The 14,019-nt window shown below is 44.0% G+C and overlaps 1 protein-coding gene across 2 annotated transcripts in view; it reads right to left on the minus strand.

The window, feature by feature from the left end:
- Positions 1–14,019, minus strand: part of EEFSEC (eukaryotic elongation factor, selenocysteine-tRNA specific) — a 258,554-nt gene that overhangs the window by 243,833 nt on the left and 702 nt on the right. The window lies entirely within an intron of this gene.

Below are 14,019 nucleotides of genomic sequence, written 5' to 3' on the forward strand. Positions count from 1 at the left end.
TCCCCATCCCCAAGCTCTGGGGCAAGTTTAAAAGTGCTCGTCCTGTCTCAGAATCAGGTCTGAATTAGTACCCTTCCTCAAAAGAACTCCAGTAGCAAAGTGAAAACAGATGCCCTAGACAATGCCCTTTGAAAGCCCCAGCAGGGACAACTGGTGACAATGCAGCCCTGGCTCTGAAAGAAACCCTAAGGTTAAAGGTTCACAGAGGCAGAAGAATTACCAAAGTACAAGTTTGTTCAAATTTCCTCCGGCAGATTTAAACAACCAGGGTCAAGCTGAAGATTGCCGGCAAAAACCTATGAGACAACTCAGCCCCTTTGAACTGCATGGAGAAAGGAAAATATATGATCTGGGAGGGATCTATGTTATAGCTTTCAAAAATGTTCTTGAAAGGGTCACCCCTGTTAACTCAAAATCAGAAGGATGTTTGAAAACTGCTTCTCTAAAACAACAGGGCCGCTAGGCCCTCACTGTGTGCGGTGAGCTGCACTGAGGTCTCCGTGTTCCCGGCATTAGTGTGCTGACCCTCTGTGGGCCATGAAATTAACCATCAGCACGGCAGAAATCTGCTACGAGTTAAACTACTTTGCTACGCAAAGTGGCCTGAAAATGAAATATGAGGATTGAATTTCCATTGAAAGATTAACTTGTCTAACCTCAAGGCAGGCTTCCTCCACTGTTGAACTCTGTTTGGCTAGTTGTTTAAAGCACCACAATTGCATGGGTAATTGATGCAGGCAGTGGGAAATGACCTCTTCGTTCATTCATTCATTCCAGCATGCACGCACCAAATATTTACTCTATGCCAAGGCCTGTCCTGGGCCCCTGGACATAGAGTTGAATGATAACAGGCCCCTACCCTCAAAGGGATCAAGTCCAGTGGAAAACATAATCCGGTAAACAGAAAAGGGCATAAGATGGGGAGAAAATGAGATCATAGGGGTATGTGTAGGATGTTACGGGCCCTCAAATGACGGTGACCTAATCTGGCGTAAGGAGGGTGGACAATGAGGCTTCCCAGAAAAGTGCACGTAGCCAGAATATGCAGCATGGGAGAGCACGGTCTGTCCGTACGGAGACCTGCAAGTGGTTCACTCAGCCTGGAGTTCTGAGATCCCAATTCCTCAGGAAGGGCCTCATCAATCATGCTAAGAAGTTCAGCCTTTAAGCCAGCAGAGAGCAAATGAAGACTTCTACACAGGGAAGTAGTTTTTAAACTCTCTTCTATCCATATACCTTCTGTGGGAGGCTGGAATCAAGGAGACTATGTGAGGGGAATGCTGTACTCATCCGGCCAGGAGCTAGCAGAAGCCTGTCATCAGGTCGTAGCTGCAGTGATGGGAAATGCAAGGGCAGAGAGCAAGCAGGAGGGACAAGGTGTGGTGGTGGATCCAGAGGCAGGTGAAGGAGGAAGATACACTGAGGAGCATTTCAAGGGCCTCACCTTGGGAGAGAGAGGTGTCCTTCACTAGGAAGCTGAGAGGATGGTGTCTGAGAGCCTGCGGCAGTCATCCCCAGATGCCAGGGCATCTCAGGAAGATGACAGCTCTTAGTACCAAATCACATGTAGGGGACAGCTCAAACCTAAATGTACAATAGGGACTGAGAACCCAGCCATTCCTCAGTCCATCAAGCCCTGTACTATCAAATACAGCAGCTACTAGCCACCTGTGCCTATTTAAATTTAAATTAATTAAAATTAAATAAGACTAAAATTTCAGTCTTTAGTTACACTAGCCACAGTGCAAGTGCTCCAACAGCCATGAAGCTCGCGGCTGCCATGTTGGACTGTGCCACTGTAGAACATGCCTATCATCACAGAAAGTTCTGCTGCAAAGTACTGATCAAGCCACTGAAGAGATTTTTTTAAAACACTGCTTTTTGCAGCCAAAGTGTCTGACGGCCCTGTCTGCAGGGGCTGGATACTGATGGGAAACACAGCTGTGCTGTAAGTGCCTCAGGGCTCCCTTCCAGTCTTCTTGTCTGTGAGGTCAGACAGCAAGTGCTGAAGAAATGGAGTCCTTCTTATGTAAAGTCTTTTTTCTCTAGAACATAAGTTCTGAAGATTATCTCTGAATATGCCCTGGATCATCTTTTTAGAGAATAGAGAATGCTGAGAACACACACCCAAGGACCTTTACCATTCATGGCGAAAGATCCTGAAACTCACTTGGAAATGAACACAAACAGGGCAATTTTTTCCTCAAGTACCACACCATCGTGTACCTGGGAAGACTGAGCTCTAGTGCCAATGTCAAAAGACCAAGGACAAACCACTGACCCTCCGGAGCTCTAAGCAACCCAAATAAATCTATGGTAAAGGATGTAGCCACCAGGCCAAGCAAGGCAAGCTCCTGCAGTCAGGGCAATACTAGCAAATTTCAAGCACTAATTTTAAAAGAAAAAAGTCAGGTTTATCTTTAAGCAGCACCTGTGCATGGCACCAAATAAATATCCTCAGGAAGTAGGTTAGAGACAAAGGAAATTATTTTAGTCTTCCTGAAGGCCTCAAGACAAGAGAGGAATCATCACAACAGAAGAGATATGGAAAGAGGGAAAGTCAACTTCTCTCTCAACAGCAAAAGTTGTTTTTTCTCCTGCCAAGAGAGGATCACCCACATTAACTAAGTCCTCCCTACCCACCCAACAAAGGCCACTTCAAAGCAGCAGGAGCCTAATCACACAGCACAAGAAAATAAAAGACCCAATTAACAAAAGACAAAAACTCAAATAATCCAGGGGAGAATAGAAGCAGGAATCTCTATTTTTGACAATTTGATTTATATATAAAGTGCTCCTCAGCAGCCACAATTTTCTATGGAAGCAGGCATGGGCTAAGGTCTGAGAGCAACTCCTGGGCAAAGCCAGGGCCTCTGAAACCAAAGTCTGGCTACTCGTGTGCCCTGCAGCAAGCTGCCTACTGCTCACAGCCTCATTTCTAGTAGCTGAGCAATGGAGATGGAAACACCTCCCTCAGAGACTGGCTGGGAGAATGCAGCAAGAGCTGCAGGTCTAGAACAGTGTCCAGTGGACAGCAAGCATTCTCCATTCCTTCTTTCCCTCTCCCTCCAAGAGGCAGAACCATCCCTTGGCCACTGGTCAGCACTGCCACATCTGCACCCCCAGAGCCCCATTTTCCCTGCTGATGGTATCTGCCTTGCCTGCCTGAGGTGTCCTTCCTCTTCTCCCCCATCCAGCTGGGTCAGAAAGCAGAAGCTGGAATGAGGTGAGGAATGCCAGGTCCTAGCACCACTTGTTACTGCACTCTCCTCAGACTCCGAGGGAGCTCACTAAAAGCCACCAGAAGGATCTACCATCTTAAAACCTACCAGCCTTCCTCCCAGAAGCTTTCCTAGCTCCTGAGATCTGCTCCTGGCTACCCTCTGGAAGCTTGGCCTGACACCCTGCTCACACTCCAGCCCTCCCTTTGTCTCTGGGTCCTTGTTTACTCTGAGCCCTCTATGTGGAATGCCTCCCATCTTCGAAAATGCAAAATCTCAACCACTTCCCACAAGTCAGTCAGACTGGCCTGTGATCAATTCCCACAAGCCAGTCAGACTGGTCTGTAACCCAGCCAATCCTGACTCACCTCCTTTTACACCACTGTGTGCAAGTGCCAGCCACGCTGACCACTCCCCTTCTTTAGCCAGAGCTGCTTCCACACCTCTGGACTCTGCTAAGACTGTTTCCTGGATCTCCTCAGCCTGGAAATCCACAAGTCATCCTTTCAGGCCCAGCCGTGTGTCCCCTCCAGCAGGATTCCCTACTTGTCACCCCAAGCAGGAACTCACATCTCTGTGCTCATCTTTGATCTTGATCAAAGCCCTTACCACTCTTCATCTTAAACTGGCTATTGGCACTGCCTGGCTTCCTCCTCCCTACTTGGGACTGTGAGCCCCTTGAAGACAGGCACAACTGTGTATCTGCCCTCATGTCAAAACAAAGCCACACAACATGTGTGTGTAGAATCCCTGAGTGAGTAGAGAAAAACACCAAATGAAGCTCCAAGTGGTCCTCTCCCACCACACAAGCTGCCGAAAGTCCTTAAAATAAGGGCTACGAACCCAAATGTCTCCACAGCCTAGGCACATCACAAAGACGAGACAGCCTGCAGAGCATATGCCACACGCCACACATTTAAAATGGCTAAGATGGCAAATTGTAGATTATGTGTATTTTACCACAAGTAGAAATAAATAGAAATAAGTTTTTTCCCAAAAAATGTAATTACTGGTTCACACTACAGCATGAATGAAATTTAAAAGCATATGCTCACTTTGGGAGGCTGAAGCAGGAAGACTGCTTAACTCCAGGAGTTCAAGACCAGCCTGGGCAACACAGTGAGGCCAAATGAAAGGATCCAGACACAAAGGCCACATATTGTATGATCCATTTACATGAAGTATCCAGGACAGGTCAGTCCAGAGACATTAAGTAGATTTATGGTTGCCTAGGCCTGGGAGAGGGGCGAATGGGGAATGACTTCTAGTAGGTACATGGTTTCCTTATGGGGTGATGAAAATGCTCTAAACTGAGATTGTGTGAGCTAGCTACACAAATGTATGAGTATAGTGAAAACCACTGAGTGTTCACTTTGTGCATATATAGATTATATACCGTAAAATTATTTTTTAAAATTATATAAATACTATATAAATTAAAAAATGTTTTTAAAATTATTATCTACTGTATGCCAGGCCCTTGGTTGGCCCTAGACCTACAGAGATGATTCAGATATTGTCTCTGCCCCATGCTGCTTCCAGGCTATTGGGAAGGAAAGACATGGAAACCAGCCATTGGAGCAGAGTGTTAACACCAAGAGGGATGATTGCTGTGCAACCAAGTCTAGAGCCTAGGAGAATGAGGACTCATGCTCCTGCTCCCTGTCCTACCATGAAGCTGCCTCAGAAGTGCCAGGCTCCACCCTCGCCAAGACTGGGCCTCCAAGATACCCAGAGTACTGGAGCTATAGATACCATCATTTTCTGCGCATTGAAGCCCTTACTGGTAAAGGGGACACAGAATGGAGCTCTTAAGGCAAGAGTATCTCATCCCCAGCCTGGTTGAGGCTCCATCAAACAAAAAATATGACAGAAAGGGGAATATGTCTTAGGGCTTAATTTATGGGTTGTTTCCTGGGATGCCTGCCCAAATCCTACTCCAACCTGGATAGAATGATTGTGAAGAAAAACCCAAGAGACATGCTGATAGAAAACAAAGGAGATGCTCAGTGAAAAGTTTAAAAGCAATTAATTTTAAGTGATTACAGCTTTACCAAAAGCTGTGGCTATGATTTCCTTCTGACTTTGATTATAACCTTCCAGCAAAATATTTGCCTCAAGAAGGCAGAGTCTTTGCATTATTTTCTATTCCTAGCATGACTACAAAAATATTCTTTGATTTAAAATTTGATATGTTTTGTTCTCAAGGGCAAGCCCCATGAGAAGAAAAATGTACCCCAACAGAATGAAATACGACTACCTGCTTCCATTTTTCTTTCCTGTTGGTTCCTGCTCAAATATTCTGCATTAATTTAAACTCAAGGCTATGTCTCTGATGTTGTGCTACTCCCACACTGTCACCCAAGCCAAAGCAAAGTCACCTGCTGTCCAGCACCAAGAGAACGTGCTGCAGACAAAGCTCAACTTGAGTCTCTTGGAGGCAACTAAAGGCACTCCAGTGTTGTGGGAGACCAGGTGGGGCCAGAGGGCGATAAGGTACCAGGCAAAACAAGAAAATTTGTACTTGAATAGTAAACACTTTAGTGCTGAGTGAGGCAGCCTTCCTATTTAACATGAGAGTCTCTGAAGCAAGTGGAGGCAAGCAACTTCAGTGTCAGCCTCAGCTTTAGTTGGTGGTAGAGGATGTCGAAGAAGCAGTACTGGAGAGTAGAACCTTCTAGTTATGGTGTGTACCTTTCAGTGAAGAAGAGAAAGAAAGCTCTCACTGGATGGGCACAAAGAAACAGGGAACTCAAGCCTGACAGATACTAGGAACTAAAGAAGTAAAGCTGAAGGAAGCATTTCCACTTAGAACGCCTTCAAATATGCTCAGTATTTTAGGACAAACATACATAATTACCACTATTTCACATAATGTATTCCTACACAGACTCCCATAAGAAGACTAGGGGCAAAGAAAACCAAAAGTGGCATTTTGTTGTTTGCTTTTGCATTTGAATAACACCCACATTCCTCAGGGACACCAAGGCCTACCTGGCCAAGCCCCCAGTATGTTATTTCTGCTTGGAGCAGGCTGCTTTCCAGGGACATGTGCAGATGCCTAAAGGGTATCATAAAAAATCTGGTTGAAATTCATTCACACACATGAACCCCTTGTTTCATTCATGAGTCCAGAGAGGGCATCTGCTGAAGGAATGAAGGGCACACACCTCAATAAAACAGACCAAAGGGGAAAAGCCTTCTCCATATGGGCGCCAAGAACACAGAAAGCTGGAAAAACAGAAAAGGCAAAGTAGCTTAACTTTTACAAAGAACGTTCTCTCCAGGCTGTGGAGACAAAAGTCTCCTAGGCTCTTGGATGTTTCTCTCCTTCAAGGAGAATAACCTGAGTCAGCCTTAGAAGTCTTGTGCAGTCCTCCTCAACTCTGGGCAGGGAGGGCCCAGAGAGGGTTAGAGCCACACAGGAGGCACTGCTGAAATGGTGGGTACAGAAGGCAAGAGGTCCAGGCGACAAGTTGCAGTGCTATTCATTAACAACCGGAACAAAAGACTGGGAGACAATACACTGTTAATCCTCACAGCCACCAGAGGACTATAAATTGCCAAGCCAAGATACCAGCATTTTTCAGCCCTCCTCTTTCCTGCCAGAGTTAGATTGAGGATAATTCTAAGTCCCTCACCCCCACCCAAGTCTTTAAAACACACGTTACTGAATCTTTTTGAAGTTGTAACCCTGAAAGATTTATACTCTGAAATGGATTCAAGAAAAATACTGCTCGGAAACACTACAGGGGGCTGGAATGGACGGATACACTTTTTCATTTGCACTGAGAATGCCAGCATATGGGCTGTGCAGTCAGATCAATGTGGGTTCAAAGCTAGTTCTGCCACTTATTAACTGGGTTCCCCCTGACCTCTGAGCCATGGTTTTTTTCATCTGTAAAATGGGAATATCACTTCTTACCTCCTGGGAATCAAGTGAAAATTAAACAAACAAACCAAAAAAAACAGCATACAGACAAGCACTAAATAATGCTAAGTATTATTATCATTGTTAATCCTACAGCACTAGGTAGTCTTATCTGTGGCCACATGGATGAAGGGAGATAAAACCCAATTTTTTCTGTTAAGAGGGTGTGTGTGTTGGGGGGTGGGGGGTGGGAGTGTATGTGTGAAGTATTTGGGGAGGAGCAGTGGAATTAGAGAAAGCCAGCTTTAATTTAAGATATATTGGCCAGGCACGGTGGCTCATGCCTGGAATCCCAGCACTTTGGGAGGCAGAGGTGGGCAGATCACGAGGTCAGGAGATCAAGACCATCCTGGCTAACATGGTAAAAACCTCGTCTCTACTGAAAATAGAAAAAATTAGCCAGGCATGTTGGCATGCACCTGTAGTCCCAGCTACTTGGGAGGCTGAGGCAGAAGAATCGCTTGAACCCAGGAGGCAGAGGTTGCAGTGAGCTGAGATCACGCCACTGCACTCCAGCCTGGGCAACAGAGCAAGACTCCATCTCAAAAAAAGAAAAACAAAGATATATTAAACTTCAGAGAGATAATCACAGAACTCAGACAACTGTTCCAATTTCCTTCTCCTGGGGATAACATATTCTACAAGGGGTCTAAATCATTCACAGTAGCAAGGAACTCTAACAAGAGCCCGAGCTCCCAGGGATGCCAGGTGCAGGTGCAGCAAGATAAAACTACACCTGCTGCCAGTGGGAATCCCTGCTCAGCAATCTTGCAACTTTCTGTCAAAAGCTCAGCCAAATCATGTCACACACCTGCTTTAACAGCCTTCCAAGCAGCTCCAGGACTCTTAGGACAAATCTACACTAAGGGCCATTCTCTAGGGTATGGGCCCTGCCAACCCATCTAGCTTCATCTTTAGCACACTTCCCATACCACCCTGATTTCCAGCCATGCCTAAATGCTGGCAGTTAACTCCGATGCTGAACAGAGACAATGGCATGGTTAAGGGTCAGAGCCTTGCCCTCTCCTAGGAAAGGTCTTTTCCCATTTGCATGCTATACTCCACCACCCATCAGAGTTACTCCTGCTTGTGCCCGTGTGCAAAGAACTCAAGAAGATCACTTTGTACACAGTTGTATCCGCTCCTGGGTTCTGCTGTAATCTCCTAAAGGGGAAGGGAAAGAACCAACCTGCATTATTCACTACAGGTCAGGCCCTAAGCTAGTTGCTTTCTGTCAACTAACCTACAAAGAAGATTCTCTGCTCACTAAAACTGGTTAGCCCAGGAGCTGGTACACAGGCTTCATTCGTCCAGAACTTACTGAACTTACCTATCCTATGCCAGGCTCTGGTCCAAGCACTGAGAACGCTGGTGAATGAGACAGAGAAGTTTCCTGCTCTGCTCTCATGCAGCTTACATTCTAGCAGAGGACAGACAGTCGACAAGTAAACACACGAAGAACATCAGGTAGTGAAAAGGGCTACTGGGGCAATGAAACAGAGACATGAGAAAGTATGAGGGAGTGAGGGCTAGAGAGACAACTTTAGATAGGTAGGGCAGGAGAAGCCTCTGAGGAGGTGCCATCCAAGCAGAGACTTAAATGATAAGGAGCTAGACACACCCAACAGCAGCAACAACAGGTGCAAATATCCTGAGGGAAGCAGCCGCTGAGCGCCTTGGAGGAGTAGAAGTGAGGCCAGTGTGACTGAAAGTCAGAACGGGGAGCAGTTGTTGATGGGATTGGAGGAAAGCAGAGCCAGACCATTGTCCTATGAGCCAAAAAGAGGCTGAATTTTACTCCAAGCACAAGAGAACCCACTGGAAAGTCTTAAAGTGTAGGGATGACATGATCTGATGAACATTTGTAAAAGGAAAGCAATGCCCACTGTGCAAAGAAAAAAATAGAGGGAGGAGGAGAACAAGCAGGCAGCGGGCAGAACTGTAGAAGTCCAGGTACCATAAGCCAGGATAGCCTTGGGGGCCACTTCAAGAAGGCAAAGACGCCCATGAGTTTGTGGACCATGAAGCGAACCGAAGGTATTAACCAGATCCAGTTAGGGGCAGCAGAGTTAGGTTCCAACACCGGCCCAAGGCACTTTGCTTGGGTTTCTTCATCTGAGAAATGAGGCTAACTAACACCCCTATCACACAGGGTGGCTACACAGATACACGTTCCTGTCAACAGGCCTGGGCCAGAGCAGGCACTCAAAGGGGAACACCTTCCCTTCACAAGAAAAAGAATTGTTTTTCTCAATTCCCTAAAAAAGAAGGTGGGCCTCTAATCTATTCAAGGAAGAATGGTAGCAGCCTTGGCCTCAGCATTTCATTGCATTCAGGCCACATTTTAAGAAGATAAATCTCCCTACTCCAGAGATGAGGCAAAAATGAGCAACAATATACATAGAAAAATAAGTTCTTCTTCTATTGTTTTAGTCTAAATAAAAAACTTGCCAAATTCTTTGGGACATTACAATTGGTTACATAGGATCAGGCAAGTGCTGAAACCTTTTTGCATTATGAAGAGCTTCTTTATAAATGAGGCATACCTCAGAGATATTGTGCATTCAGTTCCAGACCACTGCAGCACAGTGAATAGTGCAATAAAGCAAGTTAAATTTTTTGGTTTCCCAACATGTATAAAAGTGACATTTACATAACAGGTAGTCAATTAAGTATGCAATAGCAGTATGTCTCAAAAAACAATAAACATTCCTTAATTTAAAATACTTCATTGCTAAAAAATGCTAACAATTACTGAAACTTCAGCAGGTCATAATATTTTTGCTGGTGGAGGGTCTTGCTTCAATGTTGATGGTTGCCAACTGATCATGGTGGTGTTTGATAAAGGCTAGGGTGACTGTGACAATTTATTGAAATAAGACAATGAAGTTTGCCACGAGTTGACTCTTCCTTTTACAAAAACTTATCCATAACATGTGAAGCTGTTTGACGGCATTTTACTCACAGTAGAATTGCTTTCAAAACTGGAATCAATCCTCTCAAATCTTGCCACTGCTTTATCAACTAAGTTTATGTAATATTCTAAATCCTTTGTTGTCATTTCAACAATGTTTACAGCATCTTCACCAGGAGTAGATTCCATCTCAAGAAACCACTTTCTTTGCTCATGCATAAGAAGCAACTCCTCATCCACTCAAGATTGATCATGAGATTGCAGCAATTCAGTCACATCCTCAGGCTCCACTTCTAATTCTAGCTCTCTTGCTCTTTCCAACACATCTGCAGCGACTTGCTCCACTGAAGTCTTAAACCCCTGAGAATCATCCATGAATGTTGGAATCAACTTTTTCCAATTCTTATTAATGTTGATATTTTTACCTCCTCCCATGAATCACAAATGTTCTTTATGGCATCTAGAATGATAAATTCTTTCCAGAGGGTTTTCAGTGCACTTTGTTCAGATCCATAGAGGAATCACTATCTATGGCAGCTAAATATACTTCTTAAATAATAAAACCTGAAAGTCAAAATTACTCCTTGACCCATGAGTTGCAGAATGGATGTTGTGTTAGCAGGCATGAAAACTTTATACATCTCCATCAGAGCCATTAGGTGACCAGGTACATTATCAAGGATCAGTAATCTTTCTTCTAAGCAGTAGGTCTCAACACTAGGCTTAAAATATCCAGTAAACCATGCTGTAAACAGATGTGCTGTCATCCAGGCTGTGTTGTGCCATTTCAAGAGCACAGGCTGAGTAGATTTAGCATAATTCTTAAGGGCCCTGGGATTTTTGGAATGGTCATTGAGCAATGGCTTCAGCTGCATTAGCCCCTAATAAAAGTTAGCCTTGTCCTTTGAAGCTTTGTAGCCACGCACTGACTTCTCTGTAGCTATGAAAGTCCTACACAGCATCTTCTTCATATAAGGGTGTTCCATCTACAGTGAAAATCTGCTCTTTAGCGTACTTACCTTCATCAGTCATCTTAGTTAGATGTCCTGGATAACTTCCTCCAGCTTCTCCATCAGCACTTGTTGCTTCATCTTGTACATTTATGTTCTGGAGATGGCTTCTTTCCTCAAATCTCATGAACCAACCTCTGCTAGCTTCAAACTTTTCTTCTGCAGCTTCCTTACCTCTCTCAGCCTTCACAGAATTGAAGAGTTAGGGCCTTGCTCTAGATTAGGCTTCAACTTAAAAGAATGTGGTGGCTCGTTTGATTTTCTATCCAGATCACTAAAACTTTCTCTATAAAAGCAATAAAGTTGCCTTGTGGCCGGGTGCAGTGGCTCACACCTGTAATCCCAGCACTTTGGGAGGCTGAGGTGAGTGGATCACGAGGTCAAGAGATCAAGACCATCCTGGCCAACGTGGTGAAACCTTGTCTCTACTAAAAATACAAAAATTAGTCAGGTGTGGTGGCACGCACCTGTGGTTCCACCTACTCGGGAGCCTGAAGCGGAAGAATAGCTTGAACCCAGGAGGCGGAGGTTGCAGTGAGCCAAGATTGCGCCACTGCACTCCAGCCTGGTGATGGAACAAGACTTCGTCTCAAAAAAAAAAAAAAAAAGCTGCCTTGCTTTCTTATCATCTGTGTGTTTACTACAGTAGCACTTATAATTTCCTTCAGGAACTTTTTCTTTGCATCCAAAACTTGGCTGTTTGGTATAAGAGGCCTTGCTTTCATCTATCTCAGCCTTCAACATTGCCTTCGTCACTAAGTTTAATCATGTCTAGCTTTTGATTTAAAGTGAGAAACTTGCAACTCTTTCTTTCCCTTGAACACTTAAAAGCTATTTACTGGATGAATTTTAATACTGTCATGTATCAGGGAATAGGGAGGCCTGAGGAGAGGGAGAGAGACAGGGGAGCAGCCAGTAGGTAGAGCAGTCAGAACACACACAACATTTATTAAGTTTGCTGCCTTACTTTAAGTGTCCCTTGTAGCACTTCAAAATTCCAATAGTAACATCAAAGATCACAAATCCCAGATCACCATAACAGATGACATGTGTTTGAAATGAAGTGAAATGTTTGATGCTTAATGTTTGATCAAAATTTTGAAATATTGTTAAGAATAACCCAAATGTGGCATAGAGACACAAAGTGAGCACATGCTGTTGGAAGAGTTGCCACGAACCTTTGATTTGTAAAATTCACTATCTGCAAAGAACAATCAAGTGAAGCACAATAACATGAGCTAGGTATATATATGTTGGAAGGGGACGGGGGAACTACAGGTAGCCTGGGGAAGCATGTAAAGGACTACACCTTTGGAGTCAGGAAGACCTGGACTGTTTCACTGACTAGCTGCCTCCCTAAGTCCCAATTTCCTCAATTATTAAATGGTAGCCACCACACTCCTTGCAGGGTTTGCCCGGTAAGTAGCCAATACACAAGAAAAGCCAAGCCAATAAATAGTTGTGTAGTTACCACTATCTTCCAGTAGGAGGAAGGTCCATAATTAGGTTCAAAGGTCAGAAAGGAAGAAAGCTAGGCTTCCAGCCCAATTTTGTCTGACTCCAAACGTATCTCCTTCACCACTCTACTCACTTCAACTACTCTATTTACTAGAAAACACTAAAAATTTGCCGTCTCATTTTTTAACCTCTGCCTTCCACCTCCAGTCTGGACTGGCTCAGAGTCCAAGTCCTAAAATGTATTTTGATGTGACCAAATAGAATTCAGTTATAAGGAGGCAGGGAGGAATGGGTAGAGAATCATGTGCCCCTTAATATTCCCCTGACCGAAACATGGATTGAGAAGAAGACTTTAGATAGTGTGACTCTGGCCAAGTCCCTTCACCTCTTCAAACCTCTGTTTCCTTTACTGTAAAATAGGGAAATGATCTCTGACTGCCTGCAACATGAAACAGCTGGAAGGTAACAAAGATGAAGTACTATACTTAATAAGCTTATCATTATAGCTGGGACCCACAATGCCCAGTGACCAATGAGGCCATCTGCCACCAAGCCAATTATCATCTGCCAAACACATATTCCCACGTGTGGCATATAGAGTATTGCTGGAAGGAAACACAATGAAATGGGAACAGAAAGGTAATCAGGTACGGGGGTGAGCAGTGAGAGGTAGACTTCTTTAGCTATATACCCTTTATACGATGTGTTTATATTATTGTATCTTTTTTTCTAAAAATAAAAACATGTTTTAAAGCTCTTTCCCCATATTTAAGTGGAGTTAAATGGGTTTGGAAAAGTAATCCACAAAGGTATAATAGTGGTCTTTTCATTTGCAGAGATGGGAGGAGTACAGAATTTAGGACAGAGGAGTAAGTAAGGGAGTGTTTGCCTCATTTGTGATATTCTATTTCTTCACAAGTGGTATGTATTCATGCATACATGTATAATTAAAAATTAACGGTACCTCTTTGGAGGGCATTTTGGCAGTACCCACCACAACCAAAAACACACATGCCTCTTGCTCCAGTCAATTAGTTCTATTACGATACAGATATACAAACATACCAAAGACTTCTAGAATATTCACTGCAGCATGGTTTGCAAACACTGGAAACAACATAAACGTCCATCATTAAAAGATTTGTTGAGAAAGTGTTGGTACAAATGTGCAGTGGAATCCTATGTGAGCTTTAAAAAGAATGATGTAGCTTTTTGTGTGCAGATAATGGGGCACTCTCCAGACACAGTGTGGAGTGAAATCGTGTCTAAAAGGAAGAGGGAAAGAGGGATTTATACAATACACAGATATGCTTGTATTGACGTAGAGCCTTTCTGAAACGGTATACAAAACTGGGAACAGCGGCTGACTCTAGGAACGGGAACCAGGAGACCAAAGGGAAAGGTGAATGGAGACAGCCTTTGTATGTATACCCTTTTTGTAGCTTTTGAGTTTTCTTTATTTGATCATGTATTATAAACATATTT

Source organism: Cebus imitator, unplaced genomic scaffold, assembly GCF_001604975.1.
Source record: "Cebus imitator isolate Cc_AM_T3 unplaced genomic scaffold, Cebus_imitator-1.0 Scaffold457, whole genome shotgun sequence".
Classification (NCBI taxonomy): domain Eukaryota; kingdom Metazoa; phylum Chordata; class Mammalia; order Primates; family Cebidae; genus Cebus; species Cebus imitator.